At 40.8% G+C, this 27,473-nt stretch overlaps 1 protein-coding gene across 2 annotated transcripts in view; it reads right to left on the bottom strand.

Annotated features, from left to right (window-relative positions):
* LOC145360386 (uncharacterized) overlaps window positions 1-13,601 on the bottom strand; it is a 40,740-nt gene extending 27,139 nt beyond the window's left edge. For both annotated transcript variants that reach the window (XM_080215581.1, XM_080215589.1), the window contains exon 1: window positions 13,446-13,601. The gene's annotated coding sequence lies outside the window, so the exon portion shown is untranslated. The remainder of the gene's footprint in view (window positions 1-13,445) is intronic.
* Window positions 13,602-27,473: the final 13,872 nt, after the last annotated feature.

The raw sequence follows: 27,473 nt of genomic DNA, 5'->3' as shown, positions 1-27,473 counted from the left end.
CCCATATGCAGAGAATTGTGGACAACATTCAACCTTGGGTTGAATGGCAAAAAAAAACTGTCTCACTGGTGACAGACAATGACCATCTCTAACACAGTATTACCACCTCCCCTTGAATTTCAATACCATTACTCTCACTGAATCCTCCATCAATGAACAGAAACTTAATTGAATTAGCCACATAAATACTGAGCTATATGAGAAAGTAACTGACTTTCTGACTCCTCAAAGCACAAGTCAGGAGTGTGATGGAATACTTTTCACTTGCCTCGCGAATGTAGAATCAATAAAGCACAAGTAGCTTGACACCATACAGGACAAAGTAGACTTCTTGATTGGCACCCCATCCACCATCACAAAGCACCATAGCTGCAGCATATATCATTTGCAAGTTCACTGCAACAACTCCTCAAGGTGAGAAGTTCAGAGACAGCCTACGATATACATAGGTTAAATAAATGGACAAAAATTTGTCAGATGGAAACTAATGTGGGATAATGCAAGGAAGTCTTTGGTTGGAAGAATAGAAATTCAGAATCTTATTTCAATAGAAAGAGAATACAGAATGTTGCAGCACGAAGGGATCTGGGCGTCCCCATATATGAATCACAAAAAGTTAGCATGCACGTACAGCAAGATTATGAAAGTAATGAAACGTTAGCCATTGCTACAAAGGCAATGGAATATAAAAGCAGAGGTCTTACTACAATTGTATAAGGCATTGGTGAGACTGGACCTAGGAGTACTGTGAACAGTTTTGGTTTACTTATTTGTGAAAGGGTAAACTTACATTGGAGACCGATCAGAGAAGATTCATTAGATTGATTCCTGAGATGAAGCAGTTGTCTGGTGAGGGAATGTTGAGCAGGCTGGGCCTGTACTAAGTGGAGTTTAAAGAACAAAAGGTGATCTCATTGAAACATAAAAGATTCTGAGGAGATTTGACAGGGTAGATGCTGAGAAAATGTTTCCCCTCGTCAGGAAATCTAAAGTTAGACGGCAGTTTCAAAATAAGGGGTTGTCCTGAAAGACAGAGGGGAAGGATAATAATGTCTGCTTAAAAGGAGGGTCATTAATCTTAGGTGAGGTTAACAGAAGGGGAAGCTACATTAAAAGGCTAACGTCAGGAGAGAGGTTTGGGGAAGTTCATGGAGTAAAAAGTCTGACAACACCAGGTTTTAGTCCAACCTATTTATTTGATAATATACTCACAAGCTTTCGAGGTTCACCTGACGAAGAGGGTGTCCCTCGAAAGCTTGTGAGTATATTATCAAATAAACAGGTTGGACTAAAACCTGGTGTTGTCAGACTTTTTACTGTGTTTACGCCAGTCCAACGCCGGCATACCCACATCAGAAGTTCATGGAGACCAGCAAGGAAAGCACTGGAGTAACAAAAATCATGATGGGGATAGGAATGAGGGCTTCACTGGCAGATGGGCTGAGATAGGCGGGGAGACAGGCAATGTTATGCAAGAAGAAGTAGGTCCTCCTTTATCATGAAATGTGTATAATGTCAGGAACTCAGTTTGGGTTTGAACAGAATGTTGAGGTCCTCAACAGGATTATTTAGCTTGAGATTGTAATCAGGAAGGGAGAGGTATCCAGGAGAGGACAGTGCGTTGGTGTTGAGGGTACTGAGTTTGTGCCTGAAGGTTTTACCTTTCCATTGTTTAGCTGGAGGATACCACAGCTCATTTAATTATGGCTGTCACACAACAATGAAGCAATGGAAGGATCAAGAGAGGTGGCGTGGCGTAAGGGCAGCATTAAAGTACAGCTTTGTGTTATTAGCATACATGTAGAAGTTGGCCCCATGCTTCAGATAGTGCTGTAGGAATAACATGTAGTTGAAAAGGTGAGTGTAGAACCACTATGGTCTCCTCAACTGATACCATCAGGATGGGAAAATAAGCCACTGCATTCAATAAAGTCGGCAAAATGGAGACAAGCTACAGTTATCTCACCAAATGAGAAGAACTGAGGAGAGGTATTAGAGTGAAATGGTGTGATCACTCATGCAAGAGTCTGAAAGAGAGCCAGCTACAGTCACAGAAATATAATCTGCAACTTTGCTTAAGGCTATTTCAATATTAGGGAGGGAGTTATGGACAATAGATGTGAATCCAAGGGGTAACAACAAGTGCAAGAACCTTGGGAGATGAGGGAGTTGGAAATGGGGTGGTAGATAAAGGGATCAAAGCGGATTTTTTTTGAGCAGACTGGAGGTTGAAGAAATGAGGCCGACAGTACCAGAAGACAGGGGAGCATTCATGGTGTCAAGGGGGCTAGGAAGGGAAGTTGGGGGTCATGGCTTAAGAATCTTATAAAAGATCTTAGACAAAAATGGTCTGTTTTGATGGCAAAGGAAATTGAGCAAGAATCTATGATTCTATGAAAAACTCAAAATAAATTTGACATTCAGAAGCAGAAACAGTTATGATTATCAAACAAACTGTGGTGACCAGATATTTTGAAGTTTGATACAATAAATTTAGAACTTAATTGAACAAATCCTATTTATTGTCGCCTGGAACAAATTAATAGCGATGACAGCTGGGCTGTCATAAAATCAATCTGGCTGACTGTCCTGAGGGAGGTGCTTGCTGCCCCCTCTATCTGATCCTTCTGGTTGATTCCTGGGTCAATGGTAGCACTCATCTCAAACAGAAGATTCTTGCTCTTCCAAAGTTCTCTCTCTCTCTTTTGGAAATGCTTCTTTAGATCAGAAAATTGCATGTCACTCCACTATTTAGAAAGATGATAGAGTGAAACCAGGGAATTGTAGACCATTTGGGAGGGAGTTGCTCGACTGTAATTGAGAATAGGGGTGACAGAACACATTGAAAATTTTCTGCTGATCAATTGCGGGGCGGGATGCGGTTTTGACAAACCTGATTCAATTTTTTTTTAGAAAGTACTAAACAGGGGATTATCTATGGATGTCACTTAAATGGGCTTCTAAGGGTAGCTGATGAAGTCCTTTCTAAGAGACAGCTAGCTAACATTGAAGCTCATGGAGCTGAAGGCAAATTATTGACCTGGCTAGAAAATTGGCTAATTAGCAGGGGCAAAGAGTAAGCACATTGGCAGGATGTGACTTCTGATGTCCCATAATGACCTTAATTAGTCACTGTACTTATTAATGATTTAGAAGATGGAATCGAAAGCCACATAATCAAATCTGCTGATGACAAAGATGAGCAGCATTACAAGAATAGTAGATGGAAACAGAAAATTACAGAGATATGACAGATTAAGTAAATGAGCAAAATTGTGGCAAATGAATTTCAACGTAGGTAAAAGTAAGGTCATCCACATTAAAACCAGAAAAGGATACGGCAGGGTATTTTTAAAAACCAACCCTTGAACTCTGCACCTATGAAAAATACCACCTCATCTCTAATCTCCTTTTCCTCAACAACGTTCCTGGGCATATTTTTACTTCCTAAATTCACACCCATCTTTCAAACTCCATGTCTGAATCCCTCCAATCTGATTTTCATACCTACCACAGTATTAAAAGAGTGCTTAGTAAAGTCACAATTAACATCCTGTGTGATTTTTTTCAAAAGGAAAGTAGCCCTCCTTTCTCGATCTATCTGGCACCCTCCTCCAAGAGCTGGGTTGGGCTGCACTTATTTGATTTCATTCTTACCCATCTAATCACATCTAAATAATAATCTTCAAAGCTTTCTCCTTTTGTTTCCAAATTTTTAATAAGAATCTGTCCTTGAATCATCAGTCCTCCAGATAACCTTTACTGTTGCTGTTTTCAAAAATATAAAGAAAATCTTCATTACCAATAAATTGTATTTAAAGATAAATGAGGAAAACAAGTAAAATACTCACCTACCAATCTCTCCATCTGGCACCTTCTTAGTTCGTTTTATCCTCTCTCAACTTTGCAAATTCCACGCTCATTCTCTCAACGAAACATTTCACAGGCTGCATCAAAATCCTGATCTACATGCTGGATCTCAACAACATCATCTGAAAACACGTCAGTTTCCAAATGTACATTGATGCACGCAACTCTACCTCACCACTAGCTCTCTGGATCTCTCCATTGTCTACGAAATGTCACACTGCTTGCCCATTGTCCAATACTAGATGAGCAGGAATTTCCTCCATTAAATACTGAGAAGACTGAAGCCATTCTTTGTTTTTTAGTCCCCCACCCCCACAAAAATTTTGCTACTGAGTCATTGGCTCCACCTTTTTCCCCTAGCAACTGGTTGAAGCAGAACCAGATTGTTGAACTTACAGTTACGTACCGATGCCATCACGAAGACTGCCAATGTCCATTTTTGTAACATTCACAAAGCAACTACAGCTCACCAGCTATTAAAACTCTCATTTCATACTTCTGTTACCTCTCAACTGGTTTATTCCAATACACTCCTGGTCAACCTCCCTGGTCCTACCTTTCTTGTAAATGTGTTGTCATCCAAAACTCAGCTGTTCATGTTCAGCTCGCATAAAGTCCCACTCATCCATCATTACTTGTCTTGCTGACCTACAATAGCACCCAGTTAAGCAACATCTTATTTTTCATATTCTCATTCTTATTTTCAAATCCCTCCAGAGCCTTGTCCCTCCCTATCTGTTGGTTGTTCAGCCTCACAATTGCTAAAGTTATCTGTGCCCCTCTATTTGTGACCCTTAAGCATGCCTGATTTTAATCAAGCCACCAGTGGAGGCCATATTTTCAATTGTCTGGGCTCAAGGTTCTGGAATTCTCTTCCAAAACCTTGACCTTGCTTCCCTTCTTTGAGACACTTAAAATCATCTACCTCATTTGAACATGCTTTTATTTTGCAGCTTGATATCATCTTTTGTCTCATAATGCTCATGATGTACCTTGAAGTACTTTGATTAGACAAATACAAATTGTTGTCATTGAAATGTTAGAAACAGTGGAGATCCAATTAGATTAAAATATCATGAACAGAAACTGAAAATAATAAAAAGTTTATTTATTAGTCACAAATGTAGGCTTACATTTACACTGCAATGAAGTTACTGTGAAAATCCCCCCGTCACCACACTCCAGCACCTGTTCGGGTACGCTGAGGGAGAATTTAGCATGGCCAACGCACCTAACCTGCATATCTTTGGACTGTGGGAGGAAATCGGAGCGAAGCCCCCGCACACGCGGGAAAATGCGCAAACTCCACACAGATAGTGACCCAAGCCAGGAATCAAACACAGGTCTTTGGTGCTCTGAGGCAGCAGTGCTAACCACTGTGCCACCGTGCTACCTTAATCAAAAAGGTTAATGGGAATGCTGGCCTTGATATTTAGAGGACTTAAATATTCCAGGGTAGAAATCATGTTTCAGCTATTCAGAAGTCCTGGTTAGTCCACAGCCAATAATCAGGGCTTGTAAGGAAAAACTTTTTTACCCAGAGGGTGGTGACGGTCTGGAATGTGCTGCCTGGGAGGGTGGTAGAAGTGGGTTGCATCACATCCTTTTAAAAAAGCATCTGGATAAGCACTTGGCACATCATAACATTCAGGGCAATGGGCCAAGTGCTGGTAAATGGGATTAAGTGGGAATTCAGGTATTTCTACTGTGTCGGTGCAGACTCTATGGGCTGAAGGGCCTCTCCTGTGCTGTATGATTCTATGCTACCGGAGTACTGCAAGCACCTTAGGGAGAAAATATTGGCCTTGGAGGGAATGCAATGTAGATTTACCAAACGATTACCTGGATATTAAGGGTTAAACTATGAAGCCAAAGTTCCACAAGTTGGGAAATCTAGATATAAGGGTATAAACAAAAATTGAATCAGATTGGCTCAAGCCTCCTGTTTCTGCATTCCTAGGTTCAATCCCATTCCAGATGTTTGTGCAAAGTTTAGGCTGCCATTTCAGTGCAGAACTAAGGAAGTGCTAAGCTGTTGAAGGTGCTGTATTTCAGGTGCAACAAGGCAGTAAATCAAAGCTCTGTATGTTCTCTCAGGTATACTTAAGTAACGACATGGGATCTTTTCTTAGAAGATCAGAGCTGTTCTCTCCTAATCAATATTTATCTCTTAACCAACATCAATTTTAAAAAAACCTGTTCACTGTAGCTTGCTGCCATGTCACACTGCCTCAGTGACTACACTTCAGAAGTAATTTGTTGACCATGAAACACTTTGACATCCTGATGACAAAGAATGCTATACAATTGCAAGTTTTTTTAAGTGCTACAAGGGCAATAAATCTGATCTTATCATCCCCATAATAATAAAGAAAAACAATGAAAATGACCTTTGATATATCAAAAGATAGAGATCTCTTTGGGAAAAACATAGGAGGCTCATGGCAGCAATGAAATGGGAATGTTTAGCTATAAACAGTAGCATGTGTTCATTAGAATCACTGATCAAAATTTCCAGTGTTTTCGGAAACCTCCTGATCACACTTTGCAAGAGTTCAATCGGCTCCCCTGGGGCCAGAAAATCTGGATCAGGTGTTCTTAAATGAGATTTACTGGAATTAGCAATAGTTATTACAGAAGCTATACTAGGCATGCTGGAAATGTGAAATAAAATATAAAGAAATCAAAAATACTCAAACATTTGTGAAGGAAGAAACAGTCGATGTTGCAGGTCAGTGGTCTTTCATTAGAATGTGAAATTAAGCAAGTACAGGGAGATAGGGCAAGATCGAAAGGATAAGGTCACAGATCTGAAACATTAACTTTCTTTCTCTCTCCAAAGATGCTGTCAGATGAATATTTCCAGTATATTCTTTTTCCATTTTATATTTCTCAGCTTATTGGACTGCAAAATAGAGACACTCCTACCCTCCAACTCCAATTCTCAAACAGTGGCAGCTGATAGTTCAACAGCCAAGCCTATTGTGTAAAACCAAAGTCTTGACAGAAAATGTGCATAGAATGTGGATCCAAAACAGGAAGTGTGTCATGCTAGTTCATTTATGCCTTATCCTCTAACCATGTTCCCGGTGAAGAGAACTGATGTGCAGCATCAGAGCACACACACATACACACAACACTCCCTATATCTCTAAACAATATATTTTATGTGGGATTAATTAGCTCATGACCCTCCCAGCTATCTGGATAAAATTATTTTGGATTGCTGCAAAAATATTCTTAAAAAATCTCATCCAATTAGACCAAAGAGCAGCATATATACCAACCCGCCCTTGTCCTGCTAAATGAAAATAAATACCACCAAAACGTCAGTCATTTGCTTATATTCTTAAGTGTTATTCCAGTACACTTCTTTTCCCAAGCACATTATTAACAGTGACTTTTATTTTAAATACCATATTATGATTAGTTTCTTGGGTACACAAATCAAGAACAGAATGGAGAAAACAGCCTTCCAAGATCATGAAACAAATTCTGCTTACAAACTGCCATTAGATTATTGAGAAAGTAGACAAGGAAGGGAGGATTCAATAGTAAGACATACAAACCAATAACTATAATTGTTATGCACTATAGTTCGAGATTATTTAAACTCATTATTTTTACAATACTTCCACAGCTAACAAGACCTGTAATCATTGGTACTTCAATCTGATATTTTGTACATGTCAACCTTGGCAAGCCTATATCTTCAGGCCACTCATCCACTGTGATAAACCTGGACTTCACATGGCATTGACCTCAACACCAGAAACAAGGGCAAAGCCAGCTGTGTCAACCCTACAAATTCCTCCTTACGAACATCTGGAGACTTGTAGAAAAACCAGAAGAACTATTTCACCAATGAGTCAAGTGACAGCCTGATTGTTGTCATATGAAAGAATCATACTACACAGATAATATTCCAGACACCACCATCACCATCCCTGGTGGTGGCACAGTGGTATACAATCAGGAGGGGATTGTGCTGGGAGTGCTTAAAATCAACTCCAGCCCCCTGGAGTCTGATGATATTAGGTCAAACATGGGCAAGGAAACATCCTACGTAACCATCCCCCCTTCCTCCAGTCTGATGAATCACTACTCCTTCATGTTGAGCACTACTTGGAGGAAGCACTGAGGTTGGCAAAAGGTGCAGAACACTCTCTGGGTGGGGACTTCAATGTCCTTCAAGAGTGGCTTGGTAGCACCACCACTGACCATGCCCTAAAGAATATAGCTGCTAGACTGAGTCTGTGGCAGGTGATGAGGGAACTAGCAAAAAGGGGGAAAACATACTTCTCCTCATCCTCACTAACATGACTGGCTCAAGTGCATGTGTCCACGACTGTATCAGCAGGTGTAACCACTGCACAGTCCTTGAGGATATCCTTCATCATGTTGAACGGAAATATCACTCTGCTAACTGGGATAGATCTAGCAACTCGCTGAGCAATCATGAGGTGCTTTGGGCCATCAGCAGCAGCAAAACTGTAATCTCATTCTGCCAGGACGTCAACTCTGGTTCAATGAAACATGCAGGAGGGCAAGTCAGTTGGAGGACCAGGCATACCTAAAAATGAGTGTCAATCTGGTGAAGTTATAATACACAACTACTGCGTGCCAAACAGCTAGTGCTGGATAAAGCTAAGTGATCCCACAACAATGGATCAGAAATAAGCTCTGAGTCCTGCCATTTCTACTGTAAATTGCGGTTGATAATTTGTGGGGCCACAAATATCCCCATTCGTAATGAGCCCACCACATCACTACAAAGGTTAAAGCTTGACATTAGTTATAATCTTCAGCCCGAAGTGCTAAGCGAGTGATCCATCTCAGCTTCCAGAGGTCTCCAGTAGAACTAGATGTCAGTCTCAGCCAATTAGATTCACTACATATGATATCAAGATTGAAGGCTCTGGATACTGCAAATGCTATGGGCCCTGGTAACATTCCATCAATGGTACAGAAGACTTGGGCTCCAGAATGTACCTCATCCCTAGCCAAGCTATCTCAGTACAATGACAACACTGCATCTACCCAGCAATGTGAAAAATTGTCCAGGTATGCTTTGAACACAAAAAAGCAGGACAAATCCAACCCAGCCAATTACCACCCCATCAGTCTACTCTTGTGAATCAGTAAAGCAATAGAAGGGGTAATCAAGTGACGCTTGCTTAGAATTACCTGCTCACTAACACTCAGTTTGGGTTCTGCTAGCACCTCAGCTCCTGACCTCATTACAGACATGGACAACAGAGCTTGAGGCGAGGCAAGAGTGAGAACCCTTGACATCAAGTCAGCATTTGACTGAGTATGGAACCAAGAAGCCCTAGCAAAACTGGAGCCAATGGGAATCGGTGGGAAATCTCTCCGCTGGTCAGAGTTATACCTAGTAGGGAGACAGATGTGTTTGTTGAAGGTCAGTCAGCTCTACTCCAAGGCATCACTGCCAGAGATCCTCATGGAGCATCCTTCCATCATTAGAACAGTGTGGAAATGTTCGCTGATGATTGCACAAAGTTCAGCACATTTGGACTTTCTCAGATACCAAAGACTTCCTTGCCCAAATGCAACAGATAAGATCCTGGGTTGGCAAGTGGCAAGTAATATTCATGCCACAGAAGTGCCAGACAATGACATCTCCAACAAGAGTAAATCTAACCATCACCTCATGACAGTCAATAGCATTACCATCATTGAATCTCCACTCTTAACATCCTGGAAGATTACCACTGACCAGAAGCTCAACTATAGTGTGGTTACAACAGCAGGTCAGAGAAGGGTAGGAATCCTCATTTTCGAAATCCCCAAAGCCTGTCCAAAATCGACAAGGCACAATTCCAACCAAACAGATAAGCTTGATACTATCCAGGGCAAAATAACCCACTTGATTGGCACCCCTTCTACAAACATTCACTTCCTCCACCACTGACACAGTGTAGTAGCAGTGCTACAAAATGCACTGCAGGAATTCTTCAAAGCTCCTTAGACAGTACCTTCCAAACCCACAACCACTAACATCTTGAAAGACAAGGGATGCATGGGAATACTGCACCTGCAAGATCACTCACCATCCTGCTTGGAAATATATCACCATTCCTTCACTCTTGCTAGGCCAAAATCCTGGAACTCCCTCCGTAACAGCTCTGTGGATATACCTATACCTCAGGGATTGCAATGGTTTAAGAAGACAGCTCACTACCACATTTCCAAGGGCAATTAGGGATGGGCAACAAATGCTGAACTAGCTAGCAAAGTCCAGGAGATTATGAGTTCAAGCTGCAATCTAGAGCTAACAGCACATTAACCATGCTGGTATCCAGTGCAGTGCTGTGTGTGTTGCATGTTGGAAGTGCATTCTTTCAGGTAAGGTCTGAGATCAAGGTTCCACTGGCTCTTTCAGGTAAACATAAAAGATCACAGCTAGGATATTATTTGAAGAAAAGCAGAGAAACTTTTCTCCTGGTGACCTTGCCAATATTTATCCATTAACCAATGTCTTTATAAAGAAGATTATCTTATCATTATCTCATTGCTGTTTGTGGGACTTGTGTGAAAATTGACTATCTATATTGCAGCATTGACTACCCTTCAAAAATTGTCCTTTGATTATGGAAGATGCTACATAATTGCAAGTTCTTTCTAGCACTTTTAATGCTTTCTTTGGAGAATCCAAGTCTAAATGGAAAATAAATAATAAAATTCAGCCATGTTGCACTTATGTTTTTCATTGTTGAAATGAATGTTGGACACAGATTTTACGCACTCGCTGCTAAGCTGTACTAAAACTGCAATAGAAAGATAAGGTCAAAATGCACCCACATGAATAGTTCATTGATTAACCATAATGTTTCAGTGAAATTCTAACAATCACAGATACAAATATACTGTATTTCCACAGGTGCAAATTCTATTGTATTTCAATCCTTTATTTCTGCAATCACAATATTGATTCATTTTAAAGATTCCAAATGCTTGGTTTTTCACCAGAAGGAATTAAATAGTACTGTAGATCCAGCCACGACTTCATCCAAAATGTCAGCTATCTGAAATGGTAATGCTATCTTTCTCTCTCCACAGATACTGACTGACTTACCATTCTGACCTGCTGTTTTAGGAGCAACATTTGTACTGCTGATCCATTTACTCCCTTAATTCAGGAAAATACTGGAAAGGACAAACTTTCAAAAAAAAATCTGCATAACATCTCAACAAAGTAACAATTATAGATTTATAAAAAAAAAGTCCTTTACTACTGTTGGGTGCAAGAGCTTTACATATACAATTATAGCATGTTTTAATTAAAATGATTTAACAACTGTGTGCCTAGTGTGCTGCAGAGTGAATACTGGAAACTGGATGGGCACTAAATTGATCCTCAGCCCTACTGATGACAGCTATTTTGCACTGGAAGCTCATAGATAGTCCAAGCATCTGACTGCAAGATCAGGGCAGGTGGTGGCTTAATGGGATTGTTCACTGCACGAGCAATCCAGAGATGTAGGGTAATGCTCTGGGATCTCAGTACAAATCCCACCATGGCAGATAGCGAAATTTAAATACAATAGAAACAAAACCATTGTCAAATATCATAAAAGCCCATCTGATTTAGTAATGTCCTGTAAGGAAGGAAATTTGTCTACATGTGACCTAGTCCATACTGACATGGTCTTAATGTCCTAAGTTTGAAGGCAATAAATGCTGTCCCAACCATTGACATCCTGATTGAATTAAAGAAAAAGATACTTAACATTTTAAATACAATTAGAATTAAGACTGACATTTACAGTGCACAGAATTTACGCTCACATTTCTTATGAAATCTGGTATTTCTACTGTTTTGATTAATTGGAATCTGCACACCTCTTATCTCCTATCAACTGAGAGTCAGTGACTAATATTGTGATATGCTGCAAAGATACAATAGCAATTATATATATACATATAGTACTTACAGGAGAAATGAGCTTGTTGTGGACATTACTGACTTATGAAGAAGTCACACAAACGGAAACACATGTCTCTATCATATCTGATGTCAATTATTAGAAAATTATTTTTAAAAGTTGGCTTTGTCCTTTGGACTTTCACACTGCTCTCTCAAGGCGATCTAAATTTAGTTTTCTAACGTTATGAAATTTAAGATTAGCTTAGGATGAACGAGCCATTGATTTATCCTCAGATATAGAAGAAAACTAAATCCTCACACCGTACCATGCCTTTGCTACTTGTCCAGAAGGTTCCCGCTCTGACTGATGAATGAGAGAGGAAGGTTAGATAAAATCATGAATGTATTGCCAATAGAGATTCAGCAGGTTACTTTATCATCATGACAATAATGAGGGTGGGTCAGGGAAGAGAAATTAAATCTATAAATTAATATGTATAAAAAAACTTCATTTTCACAAATATGGAGGAATATGAGGAAATAGATGGGGTGTGGGACTCAAGGTTAGCTTTTTCAAGAAACTGGTACAGGCACAATAGGCTGAATGACCTTTTCTATCTTTTCTGTATGATTCCAAAAGTCCCAATTTACATTTTTCAGTTTAATTTACAACTTCCCACACTAAACTACTAATTTACCCACACACTTCATTTTCAGAATTACCCAAAGTACTGTTCCACTCACTTCAAACAGGAAGTGCATAAATAACTAGTAGCCGGAGGGAAAGCCCAGTCTGGGGAAACCCATCTTCAGTGAAAGGTACCAACTTAGAAGAGCGAGAAAAAAAAGATCGGGGAATAGCCCAGCCACGCCGTCAGGCGCTTCTGGACTGCACATTTAGCTGCAATTACTTAATGAACAGAACACAGGCTCGCCACTTGATGTTTCATAAAAATACCGACACGCCTCACTTCAAACCCGATGTAGAAAAAAAACACATCATTTTTGTCTTTCAGAAGCCAAATTAAGTCAAAAGTGACTATAATACACTCTGTGTTCCATTTATTAAAAAACAGCTATTTGAAAAAATATTTGGCTGTAGCTGTTCGTATGGTTTGTTTACATTTACCCAACAAAGGCACGTATAGATGTAAAAGCATCGTTGCGGTAGTTATTGTCTTCAGATTGAACCACAAAAATGTTCAGAATTTCTTTGGAATGAATACATGTCAGAGGCTCGGAAAAATTGAATACCGCAATTATCGCTAAATACATATAAAGCGTTTGGCGTAGAAGAGGCCATTGTGGTTTCACTGTTAGCAATTTGAAGTCAAGGAACATGTAGTTGTTTTACACACCTTTAAGAAAGAGATAAATTGCTCATCCGCCCTTTCTTAACATTCCATTTCTGATTTCCATTCATTTTGGAGGGGATAACGCGAATATCATTTATCAATATTATTTTTACTTGTGTTAAATTATGGATCCCCCATAAACTGATTGCTGGTCGCTCCTACCCATAGGATCAGGGTGGCCTCTAGGTTCAGCAATGTAACGCTTTCCCTTCGGAAGACAATGAGCAGCCTTCCACCCTTTTCTGTCTCTCATAGGAGGTAACAAAGAAAATAACGATTTGTTACAAAATAATACCGCGGATCTCTTTTTTTTCTCCTCTTTCACTCACCTTACAGTCAGGTCCAACCTCAGATTCCTTCTCTCCCTGTAATCACATTAGTAGAGTTGGCGAGCCACTCTCTCTTGCCAGCATTCTTTTTGTTGCTTCCTCGCAGTGTAAAGTCAAGAATCCAATGTGGTAGTGTTCAGACGCAATCTGACGACATTTTTCAACCCGCCCCCCTCTGCCGTGATGATGATGGCTTTACGTGCGAAGTTTGCGCTTTCACATGTCAGGGGAGGAGCGACAAGGACATGCGTAGAAACTAAGGGAGAACTGTGTGTGCATGAGCCTCCTCATGTACTGCCGCACTTGGACTGGCGAAAACAAAATTTACAACTACTGAGTGCAACACTTGCGCTGCAGAAATCCCGAGACCATTTTGACTCCACAGCGCATTCTGTTATATACAACTTGTGATCATAAATTATACATACATCAGAAATTTATTACTAGATTTTAAATACAGAACTGCATCCACAGCCCATCGTAACTTTCATTTAAAGCTTACTCCTGACAAGTCTCCCATGTTAGAAATCGAAACGGGCAGAAAAATCCAATCAGGATTTGTGACACAATTATCTGAAACTAACATTTACATCACTACACTGAGTGCCACAGATTCTGTAAGCTCTGAAGGATATAAAAACATAAGTCATAAGAACAGGTATGTGCCATGCTGCCCTTGAGCCTCCTCCATCATTTAAGATCATGGTAAGAAGTCTCACAACACCAGGTTAACGTCAGGTGAATGGAGCAGCACTCCAAAGCTTGTGATTCCAAATAAACCTGTTGGACTTTAACCTGGTGTTGTGAGGCTTCTTACTGTGCCCACCCCAGTCCAATGCTGGCATCTCCACATCATTTAAGACCATGCTTAATCTTTAATTTTAACTCCTGCCAGAGCCTAATATCTGGTCATTCCTTTAATATTCAAAAATCTATCAACTGAACTGGAATATACTCAATGACTGAGCATCCACAATCCTCTAAGTATAGAGAATTCCATGGATTCACAATCCCGTGAGTGAAGAAATTTCTCCTCTTCTCAGTCCTAAATGTTTACTCTGAGACTGTGACATCAATTGAGGGATAAATCGATCCCTCGATCTTTTTTGCAAAATAATTAAACCAAATAAAATTAACTGAGGGACAAATCAAAAGGGGCAGTCCTCAAAAAGGGAAGTGCTCAAAACAAAAGACAAGGTAGAAAGGAAACTACCGTATCAAGGTTATTAAAAATTTTAGATGTTTCAGTGAGATCAGCTCTAAACTCTGGAGCATATCAGCCCATTCTACTCACTTGCTCACCATAAGAGGACTCTCACATCCCAGGAATCAATATAATCAACCTCAATTACACCTTTTCCAAGGCAGGTTTGAAGACCAAAACTCTACATATTACTACAGGTGTGGTTCCACCAAAGTCCTGCACGACTGGAGCAATACCTCCTTATTCACTTTTGAATTGATTTGGTTTATTATCGTCACACCTATTAGTATATTGTGAAAAGTATTGTTTCTTGCGTACTCTGCAGTCAAAGCATACCTTACATAGAGAAGGAAAGGAAAGAGTGGAGAATGTAGTGTTACAGCAATAGCTAGGATGTGAAGAAAGATTAACTTAATGCAAGGTAGGGGTCCATTCAAAAGTCAAAAATGGTAGCAGGGAAGAAGCTGTTTTTCAGTTGGTTGGTACGTGATCTTGGACTTTTGCATCTTTTTCCCGAAGGGAGAGAGTATGTCCAGGATCTTGGGGTCCTTAATTATTCTGTCTGCTTTTCCAAGGCAGCAGGAAATGTAGACAGTATCAATGATGGGAGGCTGATTTGAGTGATGGACTAGACTTCATTCACAGCCGTTTATAGTTCCTTTGTAGTTAGTCTCCTTGAAATAATGGCCAAATACCACTTGACATCCAATTGCTTGCTGTACCTTTGAACTAAGGACCCAACTGCTGGAAGCCCACATGGATTAAAACATCTTTTTTATTTAACTTCCATTGCAACCTGCTGCTCCTTTCAAGCTGGTAAGGCCTCTGCCATCAAAAACTGTCCTTAATTGGATGGGAAATATGTCTCCAGACCAATTAAGGGAAAACCCCTTCAAATACCAACAAGTAACTATTTACCTCAGGGTTTGACCAGCAGCACCCAGAAACATCCTAATTTCCATTTCCTGTCCCTGGATTGAAAATCCACACCAAATAATTTTCCAGTATTATCTCACTGGAAAATAATTTAATTAATACCAAGTTTCTACATTTGTCTTTTTATACAAATGTGATATAAACTTCCAAATGCATTGAGAATAAAAAGAATACTACCCTAAGTTGTGTATAATAATTTTTTACTTTTTGAACTTCAAAATTCTACAGGTAAAACCTTGGCTTTTCACAGGCCTAACATGACCTCAGATATGAGAAAACATGACTTCACAAATGAAAAAAGATGCCATCATGTTCAATAAATCTTAATAATATTAGAATATGTAGCAAAAATAGTTTGGCTTACCATTGTGTCCTCCAAATTGCTCTGAATGTTGGCAAAAGCCATGCTGACAGAGCTATTAAGCCCAGACTAAAAACTAAAAGCAAACATAATATAAGTAAACTTATACTGAAGCAAAAACAAAGCTGAAAGTTAACAATGAACTTCCTTACCCAAGCAATCTGTATCGAAAAACATAAATTCAGGTAAGTCTTATCAGTTCCCTTGTTCACAGCATTTGCACAAGTCTACGATGTAAAAAGAAACTGTCAGACACATTGAGGCCCGAACAAAAAACTGAAGAATATGGTATACCAGCCTGAATTTATACTTTTCTTTACTGTTCAAACTTTGCTCAATGATACTACATATGCTCTGTGCTCTTGTTATGATCAGGGCTGATGTTACTACTGGATAATAGAGCATAGAACATATAAAAACTACAGTACAAACAGGCCCTTCGGCTCACAAGTTGCACTGATCACATCGCTACCTACTAGGCCTACCTATAACCCTCAATCCCATTAAATCCCATGTACTCATCCAGAAGTCTCTTAAAAGACCCCAACGAGTTCATCTCCACCACCATCGACGGCAGCCGATTCCACTCACCCACCACTCTGAGTGAAAAACTTACCACTGACATCTCCTCTGTATCTACTCCCCAGCACCTTAAACCTGTGTCCTCTTGTAGTGGCCATTTCAGCCCTGGGAAATAGCCTCTGAGAATGCACCCTATCTATACCTCTCAGCACCTTATAAACCTCTATCATCTCTCGTCTCTCCAGGGAGAACAGACCGAGTTCCCTCAACCTATCCTCATAAGGCATGCCACCCATCCAGGCAACATCCTTGTAAATCTCCCCTGCATCCTTTCAATAGCTTCCACATCTTTTTTGTAATGAGGCGACCAGAACTGTGCACAGTACTCCAAGTGGGGTCTGACTTGCAGCATTATCTCCTGGCTCCTGAACTCAATCCCTCGATTGATGAAGGCTAATACATCATACGCCTTCTTGACCATATCCTCCACCTGTGAGGCTGATTTAAGAGTCCTATGGACCTGGACCCCAAGGTCCTTCTGATCCTCTACACTGCTAAGAGTCTTACTCTTGATGTTATACTCCTTCATCCCATTGGACCTGCCAAAATGGACCACTACACATTTATCCGGGTTGAAGTCCATCTGTCACTTCTCTGCCCAGTATTGCATCCTATCTATGTCAAGCTGCAACTTCTGACATCCCTCCAGACTATCCACAACATCACCAACCTTCGTGTTGTCGACAAACTTACCAACCCATCCCTCCACTTCCTCATCCAGATCATTTATGAAAATGACAAACAGCAAGGGTCCCAGAACAGATCCCTGGGGTACTCCACTGGTGACCGGCCTCCATACAGAAAAAGACCCATCCACAAACACTCTCTGCCTTCTGCGGGCAAACCAGTTCTGGATCCACAAGGTAACAGCCCCTTGGATCCCATGCCCTCTCACTTTCTCAAAGGCTTGCGTGGGGGACTTTATAGAACGCCTTGCTGAAGTCCATATAAACTACATCCACCGTTCTTCCTTCGTCAACGTGTTCAGTCACATTTTCAAAGAACTCAACCAGGCTTGTAAGGCATGACCTGCCCTTGACAAAGCCGTGCTGACTACTTTTGATCATACTGAACTTCTCTAAGTGTTCATAAATCCTGTCCCTCAGGATCCTCTCCATCAATGTACCAACTACTGAGGTTAGGCTCACCAGTCGGTAATTTCCTGGGCTATCCCTGTTCCCTTTCTTGAATGTAGGAACCACATCCGCAATCCTCCAATCCTCTGGAACCTCTCCCGTCTCCATTGACGACACAAAGATCATCGCCAGAGGCTCTGCAATCTCTTCCCTTGCCTCCCACAGTAACCTGGGGTACATCCCATCCAGTCCCGGCGACTTATCTATCTTGATGCTATTCAAAGTCAGATCTCAGGACGGAACTTGGCTTCATTGATCCTAACTTTTATTATTTTGCTTAGATCTGTGTATGGCAGCTCTTGAACTGAGTAACAGGACTACCGATAAATACTTAGCAAAGAATAAAGCATTTGTTAAACAAGAAAAGATGAACTGTAATGCAGCACTACTCCTTCACCCCAGCTTTACTTCTAGAAGATATATGCAAATTTGTGAGGATACACAAGTTACAAAATTTATCTTATACTCTGAAAATACACAATGTAAACCAATTGTCAAACATACCACAATCTGAAATCAAGTGAAAGATGCCACCGAAGACTGACATTTACACTGCTCAGAATGGCTTCACTGAACAGAACCTTTTTTCTAGATTCCTGTTCTTTGTTAATTTGAATTCACAGCCTCCCTGAACTCCCTTCTGTCACATTCACTGGTTTCTGGAACTTTCTGATCCTTAGCTTGGGTTTAGTTTTCTGTCCCTGCGCTTTATCCTGTCTGTTTTTGTGAAGGCTGCTTACTCTTGGGTTACCCGTTTTCAACTGAACCGACTGCTTCTGCTTTCTGTGTGGGTCTCTGGTTAATAAGTAGCAGCATTTTTTTAAAAATCCTGTATTTGCTTTAACACTGTAAAGCCTCCATTATAATGCAGGCATTTAAATCAACCTACAGACATTCAGGTACATTGTAGTTGCCTGATCTTGGTTCAGTTACATTAGTTGCTAAAAAAGGATCAAAGTTGGGAATAGTCTGCCCCTCAAGACTGGCTTTTAAGAGAATAAAGCAACAGCTGTCATCATCAAATGACTTAGTACATTATGGTCCTTGAAAAGAGTTAGTGCTAACCTGTGATGCTTCTTCATATGGCATTGGAGTGTTATTAGTACATAGATGGCCAAATGGAGAGGAACACACTACAATGCATTTAGGGTGCATTTGTCTCCAGGACCTTGACCATGGCAGAAAGAAAGTGCACCCACATTGAAAAAGAAGGGTTGCTGGTAATATTTGGAGTGAAAAAATTCCATCAATACCTTTATGGGCACACATTTGTGATTGTCACAGTTCACCAGTTGCTACTGGGTGCTACTAGGATAAAGCAGTGCCACAGATAGCATCAACCAGTATTTAGCAGTGGGCATTATTATTGGCCACCTACAACCATCAGTTGGAACACCGACTGGGGGATTGCGTGGCAAAGACATGCCTTGAGTAGACTGCCTTTAGCAGACATCCCACTGATGACAGCACAAGTAGAAGAGATGGCAATGACCATAAATTTCCTGGATACCCTTCCAGTGGTCACACATAATGTACATCCTTTGATGCAAAAGGATCCTGTCTTCGCAGAAGTTGAACAATAATGCTGATGGGAGAAGTGGAAAGACCAGTACTGCCCCAATTTCACCCACATTGAAGTTGAAGAGAGCAGCTCACTGTAGAAGATGGCATATTGCTATGGCTGGGGGGGGGGCGGGGGGGAGCGGGGGGGGGGGGGGGCATGAAATAATTTTCTGAGTCAGGGCTGCCATCCTATGCTAGCTGAACTACATCACTGACACTCTGTAGAATCCAAAATGAATATGTTGACATGAAGCTAGGTTTGGTGGCTGAAATGGACACAGACATAGTGACACTTGTGGGTTGGTGCCAGCAACGCTAGCAAGGACAAAAGTTGCCACCAGAAGCTTCCCTATATCCATTGGAAGGACTGGTAGACCATGGACTAGGCTGCATGTGGATTATGCTGGTCCATCCATGAGCGCAATATTTCTAGTCTTACTGGACACGCACTCTAAGTACTTGGATATTTACAGGGTGCATCCAGCAAACACAATAAAGGTAGAGAAATTTCACACCTTCTCTTCAACACATGGGATCCCAGAGATGCTGGTCTCTGACAATGGGAAATCTTTTGCTGGCCAGAAGTTCACTGGGTTCATGAAATTGAATGGGATTCAACACCTCAGGATGGCACCACACCATCCACCATCAAATGGCCTCATGAAGAGAGAAGTCCAGACTTTAAAAGCTGATTTTTAAAAAATCGGCCAGCATTCTCAATGGGCGCTAAGCCCTCCAGTTGGTTATTTGAATATAGGACAACCCCGCACCCCCCATCCTCCGCACCTCCTCCCCATCCCCATGCCACTACGAGATCAGCACCTGCAGAATTGTTCATGTACAGATGACTACATACTTGATTGAGTTCGATCTTCCCGAACCGGGCGGTGGGGGGGGTCACTTGTGGAATGGCAGCAAGAAACCCATTTCAGATGCTGAGACAATTGAAGACCATTGGAAAATAATTATGCCAAGGGTCTTGCATGGCTGCCGGGAATAGTTGACTTCAGGATAGGGCCAGTATCCTATATGGTCACCCTATTATAGAGAGGATATTATTAAACTAGAAAGAGTGCAGAAAAGATTTATTTGGATGCTACCAGGACTTGATAGATTGAGTTATAAGGAGAGGCTGAATAGACTGGGACTTTTTTCTCTGGAGCGTAGGAAGCTGAGGGGTGACCTTATAGAGGTCTATAAAATAATGAGGGGCATAGACAAGGTACATAGTCAATATCTTTTCCCAAAGGTAGGGGAGTCTAAAACTAGAGGGAATAGGTTTAAGATGAGAGGGGAGAGATACAAAAGTGTGCAGAGGGGCAATATTTTCACACAGAAGGTGGTGAGTGTCTGGAACAAGCTGCCAGAGGAGTAGTAGATGCAGGTACAATTTTATCTTTTAAAAAGCATTTAGATAGTTACATGGGTACGATGGGTATAGAGGGATATGGGCCAAATGCGGGCAATTGGGATTAGCATAGGGCAGCATGGACAAGTTGGGCCAAAGGGCCTGTTTCCATGTTGTAAACTTCTACGACTCTATGAAAATACATGTGGCTGAGGCCATCCAGAAACATCATTTGGACCAGGTACAGGCCTTGAAATCACAGCACGTCTGGGAGCCAACTTTACCTGGTGGGCTGTGAACCAAGGAACGCCCTCCCAGATCAGCCACTCCTGGCTCCATCGTTGGTAATTGGGACTTCAAAATCTGAAATGTGGACAAAATTGCAGCTACTCCTTTGCCTCCTGAGGAATGGAGTGAACCAGAACTCCAGTGCTGACATTGTAAGAAACATACTGCTGTTCGATACACCTCACCCATGTCGGATGGCAAGTTGGAGGAACCAGATCTGGTACAAGAGACTCATGAGAGATGTGAACTGCTGAGATTCCTTGGACCTAAGGAGACAGAGGTATAATGACGTCAACGAGGCACAAGAGGTTGGCCTCTTGAAGCATGGTTTCCTGATTGAGGTAATGATAGCCTGCCCAATCAGAGTCTTGTGTGTGTATGTGTGTATATGTATTGAGGAGTGTCAGGGCTACTGACACTCTAGATTCTGACCTTGCTTCTGAAGGATTCTTAGGAGTGGAACTGAGTTTGTAAATAAAGGGAATCTGGCCTCTGAGGAGTTATTTCACACATTATTTTAACATAGAAGTATTCTGAAGTTTTAACCCTTTCGAAGCACATAAATACAAAAACCAAAATTAAGCTTACTGAAAGCTATACTTTATTTCTAATACTCAAAAACTAAATAACACAATTATCTCTATTTCCTACAAATTATTCAAAACAGTCCCACATTTAATGTTTTTCACAGTGGCAAATGAGAGATGAAAGAAAATAGAGATGTGACGAATTTCAACAGGCACTTCCTAGTTAAATGAGATTTCACATAATTACCTTCAAGTTTTAAGCAGGTGCTTTCAATCTCTTCCCTTTTTTCCAAAAACAAATCAACTAATAGGGCCAATTTGTCACTAATGTCCAACTTTACAGATAAAAATGTACATTTCACTTAGGCTAATAGAAATCAAGCTAAGACATGTTATCACTAGAAATATGCCACAACCACAAACAAATTTTAAGTGAAAGTGAGCTGTAACTTTACAGCTGAAATAGTGGACATACAGAGTTTACTCCGATAATACTGTACCGTTGATATATTTGAAGTTTCTTTAGAATGTTTAGAGCCAGGTTTTTTTCACAGGGAGCTAGTATGTCTGCAGAGAATATGGCTCAGATGCTGGGAAAGCAAGATAATTAATCATTTTAGCTGTGTAGTGTTTACTAAGATAAGGCTAGTGGACTGTTGTTTGTAAATGGAGAACTCTGCTTGTTTTTTTTTTCCTTGGTTTGCCTTCACTGACACTTCAATCTTTAATCCTGTTGTTGATTTTCCCCAGCCTTCTAATATTCCACAATGTTTTTTATAAGGCTTAGGATGTTTTATGGAATTTCTCAAAGAAATGACATCCTGATTTATTGCCAAGTTTATTTCTGTAATGCCCTAACTATGTTTGAGATTGTGGGTTTTAAACGAGAAGAAAAAGATGTGATTTGCACACATAGATTCAAAATAACAAGTTTATTGCAAGGGGTGTTGCTTGTACAGAGTAGAAAATGAAACTAAGGCAGGAGCTCGTGAGGCACCCCAAAAACACCACCATCAAATCGTGTGACTGGCTCATAAAGCAACCATGCAATCACTTAAAATACGTAACAGGCTATACCTGAAATATTAACCAGTTTTTTTTTCCATAGCTGCTGACTGACTTAATGGTGCCTGGAATTCTGTTTTCATTTATAAATGTACTTGATTGCAGTTGTTATTATTCAGTCAGGTGTCTTGTACATTCTTTTTAAATATTCAAATTTAAAAAGGAGTATGGATCAGTTATTTTCCCAGTTCTTACAACTGTCGGCGAATCAATATTGAAGCAATCAACAAAAGCAAAAACTATACTTTATTTCACAAATTACTGAGGACACTATGAAAATGAATATGATGATTTGGTTCTAATATTACTTTTTTGCATGTGGCTGGGGAAATGAAATAAGAAAAATCTCATGGTAACAGGAGGACCATATATTGAGTAAATTGATAATAATTAAAATTCTTTAATAAAGTCTTATTTATAAAGATTTCAACTTCAATGGCATTTATTTCTTTCTGTCACTCTACACAGAAAAAAACAAACAAAGGAAAGGACTCACTGTAAAGAAAAATATAGAAGAACAAGGGACACATAATTAGAGACAGGGAAAATCGATTTATCAAAATTTGAGAAAAAAATACTTCAGTTGCAGAACACTTAACAACAACAAATACATTTTTTAACCAATACAAACCAGGTGCTATTTTTCAAATAATTACAGGAATGCAAAGTTGCATTTGAAGAACTTGACCAAAATTCTTCCCAATAACAAATGCAAATTTTATTGGCAACATCTGAAAGATAAACGATCTTTCAGAAAGGAAGGATAAACTATGAATCTAGGCTAGCGCTAAATATAAAAAAGGATAGTAAGAGTTTTTATAAATATATAAAAAGGAGAAGGTTGGCTAGGGTGAATGTTGGACCCTTAGAGGATGAGAGGGGGGATTAAGTGATGGGGGATGAGGAAATGGCTGAGGCCTTGAATAACTTTTTTGCTTCGGTCTTCACGGAGGAGGACGCGAATAGTTTGTCAGGTGTTAACAATGGAAAGATGGTAGGAGTTGAGGGCCTGAATGAGATCATTGTTACTAGAGAGGCAGTGCTCGACAGACTAGAGGGACTGATGGTGGACAAGTCCCCAGGACCGGATGGGATGCATCCAAGAGTTCTGAAGGAAATGGCAGAGGTCATAGTGGATGCCTTGGTGATTATTTTCCAAACCTCGCTGGATTCCTGGGAAGTGCTGGAAGATTGGAAAACGGCTAATGTTACGCCGCTGTTTAAAAAGGGTAGCAGGCAAAAGGCAGGGAATTATAGGCCGGTTAGTTTATCGTCTGTTGTAGGAAAAATGCTTGAATCCGTAATCAAAGAGAAAATAGCAAGGCATCTTGAGAAGAATTGTTTGATAGAGCAGACGCAGCATGGTTTTGTTAAGGGGAAGTCGTGTCTGGCGAATTTATTGGAATTCTATGAGGATGTGTCTAGTGCGGTGGATAGAGGGGAACCGGTGGATGCGGCGTTTCTCGATTTTCAGAAGGCGTTTGATAAGGTGCCGCACAAAAGGTTGTTACAGAAGGTTAGGGGGAATAGAGTTGGGGGTAGGGTGTTAGCATGGATAAGGGATTGGCTGTCAAATAGGAGGCAGAGAGTGGGTGTCAATGGGTGCTATTCGGACTGGCAGTTGGTGACTAGTGGAGTGCCCCAGGGATCGGTGCTGGGGCCTCAGCTATTTACCATTTATATAGGTGATCTGGAGGAGGGAGCAGAGTGTAAGGTGTCAAAATTTGTTGATGTCACAAAGATAAGTGGAACAGCAAATTGTGCGGAGGGTGTGGAAAGTCTGCAGAGGGACCTAGATAGGCTGAACGAGTGGGAAAGGACCTGGCAGATGGAATACAATGTTGGCAAGTGTGAGGTTATCCACTTTGGTAGGAATAATGGTAGGAAGGACTACTACTTACAGGGCGAAAAGCTGCAGCATGCTACGGTGCAGAGGGACCTGGGGGTCCTTGTGCATGAGTCGCAAAAACCCAGCCTACAGGTGCAGCAGGTGGTCAGGAAGGCAAATGGGATGCTGGCCTTCATAGCGAGGGGGATTGAATATAAAAGTAGGGAGGTCTTTCTGCAACTGTACAGGGCACTGGTGAGGCCGCAGCTGGAGTACTGTGTGCAGTTTTGGTTGCCGCACTTGCGCAAGGATATTTTGGCCTTGGAGGGAGTGCAGAGGAGGTTCACTAGGCTGATACCGGAGTTGAGGGGGTTGAGCTATGAGGAGAGGCTGAATAGACTGGGCTTGTTAGAGTTTAGAAGGATGAGGGGAGATCTCATTGAGACGTATCAAATGATGAAAGGGATGGATAGGGTAGAGGTGGAGAGGTTCTTCCCGCTTAGAAAGGACAGCAGGACTAGAGGGCACAGCCTCAAGATAAGGGGGGGGCAGTTTAGAACAGAGTTGAGGAGGAACTTCTTCACTCAAAGGATAACAAATCTCTGGAATTCTCTGCCCGTTGAAGTGGTGGAGGCTACCTCGCTAAATATATTTAAGACGCGGGTAGATAGGTTTTTGGTAGGCAAGGGGATTAAGGGTTATGGGGAGAAAGCGGGAAAGTGGAACTGAGCCACTTCAGATCAGCCATGATCCTATTGAATGGCGGGGCAGGCTCAAAGGGCTAGATGGCCTACTCCTGCTCCTATTTCTTATGTTCTTACGTTCTTAAGATGGTGGTCAATCAATATGCATTCTTGTCTTGTTCTTAATGCCAGACTGCCTCATCCAGATCATCTCTGATTGGTGATTAGTTGAAAGTATTTTTTTCCTGAAGTTACTGGGAGGTGTGACTTAGTCATTCTGATAATTTAACAAAATCTGTGATTTGAAGCAACTGCCTTAGAGGTATCATGTCAATAAATGAATATTAAGGTATCCAATATGACAAATTCAATATGCTACTTTTAACCAAGATTTTGTCGAGGCATAACAACAACAAACAGCCCATTGGCTCACAAAATCTCCTTCTTCCTGACTTCATGACATTCGCCCTTCACCACCATTTTAATTTTCAAATTTAAGAAATATTAAGAAGCAGGAGAAAACCATTCAGCCCTTCAAGCTTTATTCACCATTTGATAAGATCATGGTTGATCTGTTCCCCAACTCCATCTTATCCCTTAATACACCAGGCTAACAAAACTCTATTGACCTCAGCTTTACTAATTTTCTATTGCTTTTTGTCAGACTGTTACTCACTGCTTTGCAAGAATAATTGTTTCTTACCTTCCATTCCAAATGGCTAGGATCTGATTTTAATGTTATGTTTCCTTATCTTAGAACTCTTCCAACACTCAAAGAGCTTTTTCTCAATTTATTCTATCTTTCTTAATCCCCAAACCTTCAATCAACTAATCAATTTTCACCTACCATATTCCAGGGAATTCAAACCTTGTTTATATAATCTCTCCACAAACTCTAACATTTGGAACCTTGGCAACATTCTGATGAATCAGTGTTGCATTCGCAGAATCACAAATTTGTTATGGCACAAAAGGAGGCCGCTTTGTCCATCATGTCTGAACTGGCTTGCCAGACAAGGACTATGGTTACATGCCATTCCCTGCCTTTGCTCTGCATATTGTTTTTATTCAGGTAATCATCTAATGCCATCTTCACTGCCTCGATTGAACCTGCCTTCACCACACTTTGAGGCAGTGCATCCCAGACCCTAACCAATTACATGAAAAAGTATTTTCTCATTTGTTCCTTTTGCAAATAACTTTAAACTTGTGCCCTCTTGTCCTTGATCCTTTTAAGAGTGGGAATAGTTTTTCCTCTTCTACTCTGATCAGCTTCCACATAATTCTGAACATTTCCATTAAACATGTCCTCTTTGCCTTCTTCTCTCCAAGGAAAACTGTCTACCCTCATAACTCGTAAATCTCTTCTACACTTTCTCCAATGTTTTCACACCCTTCCTACAGTATGGTGCCCAGAATTGTACACAATATTCCAGCTGAGGTCTAACTATTTTCTTGTATAAGTTCAACGTAACCTCTTTGTTCTTGTGCTTTATGCTCCTCAGTAATAAAGCCTAGAATACTATATGTTTTCTTGACTGTTGTGTTCACCTGTCCTACTACCTTCAATTATCTATGTGCATATGCAGCCTTATTCCTCTGCTCCTGTGCCCCTTTAAGAATTTTATCCCTTATTTTGTTTCATCTCTCCATATCCTTCCTACCATAATGCATCACTTCACTTCTACACATTGAATTTCATTGGACATCTATCTGACCACTCCACCAACTTGTCTATGTCGTTTTGAAGGTCTACACTGCCCTCTTCATAGTTTACAACACTTGCAAGTTTTGTGTCATCCGCAAACACCAATATCCAAATCATTTATATATATATTATGTATGTCAGGAGCAGCAAGTTCTGGAGCATTGGGCTTCAGTACCAGAATCTTGTCAGGTCCCATGGCCTTTTCATTACCCAGTGTCTTCAACTATTTCTTGATATCATATGGTGAGAATCAAATTAGCTGAAGACTGACAACTGTGATGCTGACAACTGCTGGAGGGGTCTGAACTGGATCATACACTCATCACTTCTGGCTGAAAATTGTTGTGAATGTGTTATGTTTTGCATTGGTGTGATGGGCTCCTTCATCATTGAGGATGGGGGTGTTTGAGAAGTCTCTTCTTCCAGCGAGTTGTGTAATTGTCTAATACCATTCATAGCTGGATGTGGCAGGACAGTACAGCTTAGATCTGAATTGTTGGTTGTAGATTCACTTAGTTCTTGTATATAACCTGCTGCCTATGCTCGTTGGCATAAATGTAGTCTGGTGTTATAGCTTCAGCAGGTTGACATTTCATTTTTAGGTATGTCCAGTATTACTCCTGCATGCTCTCCTGCACTATACATTGAACCAGGGTTGACCCCTGGCTTGGTGATAATGGTAGTATAGGGGATATGCCAGGCCATAACATTACAGATTGTGGTTGAGTATAAGTCTGCTGTTGATGGCCCACTGCATCTCATGGATGCTGTCTCAAGTTGCTAGATCTATTTGAAATTT

Source organism: Carcharhinus amblyrhynchos, chromosome 2, assembly GCF_965287045.1.
Source record: "Carcharhinus amblyrhynchos chromosome 2, sCarAmb.v2.hapA, whole genome shotgun sequence".
NCBI lineage: Eukaryota > Metazoa > Chordata > Chondrichthyes > Carcharhiniformes > Carcharhinidae > Carcharhinus > Carcharhinus amblyrhynchos.
Note: the sequence above shows the minus strand (reverse complement) of the source record. Positions and strands in the feature narration are given on the sequence as shown.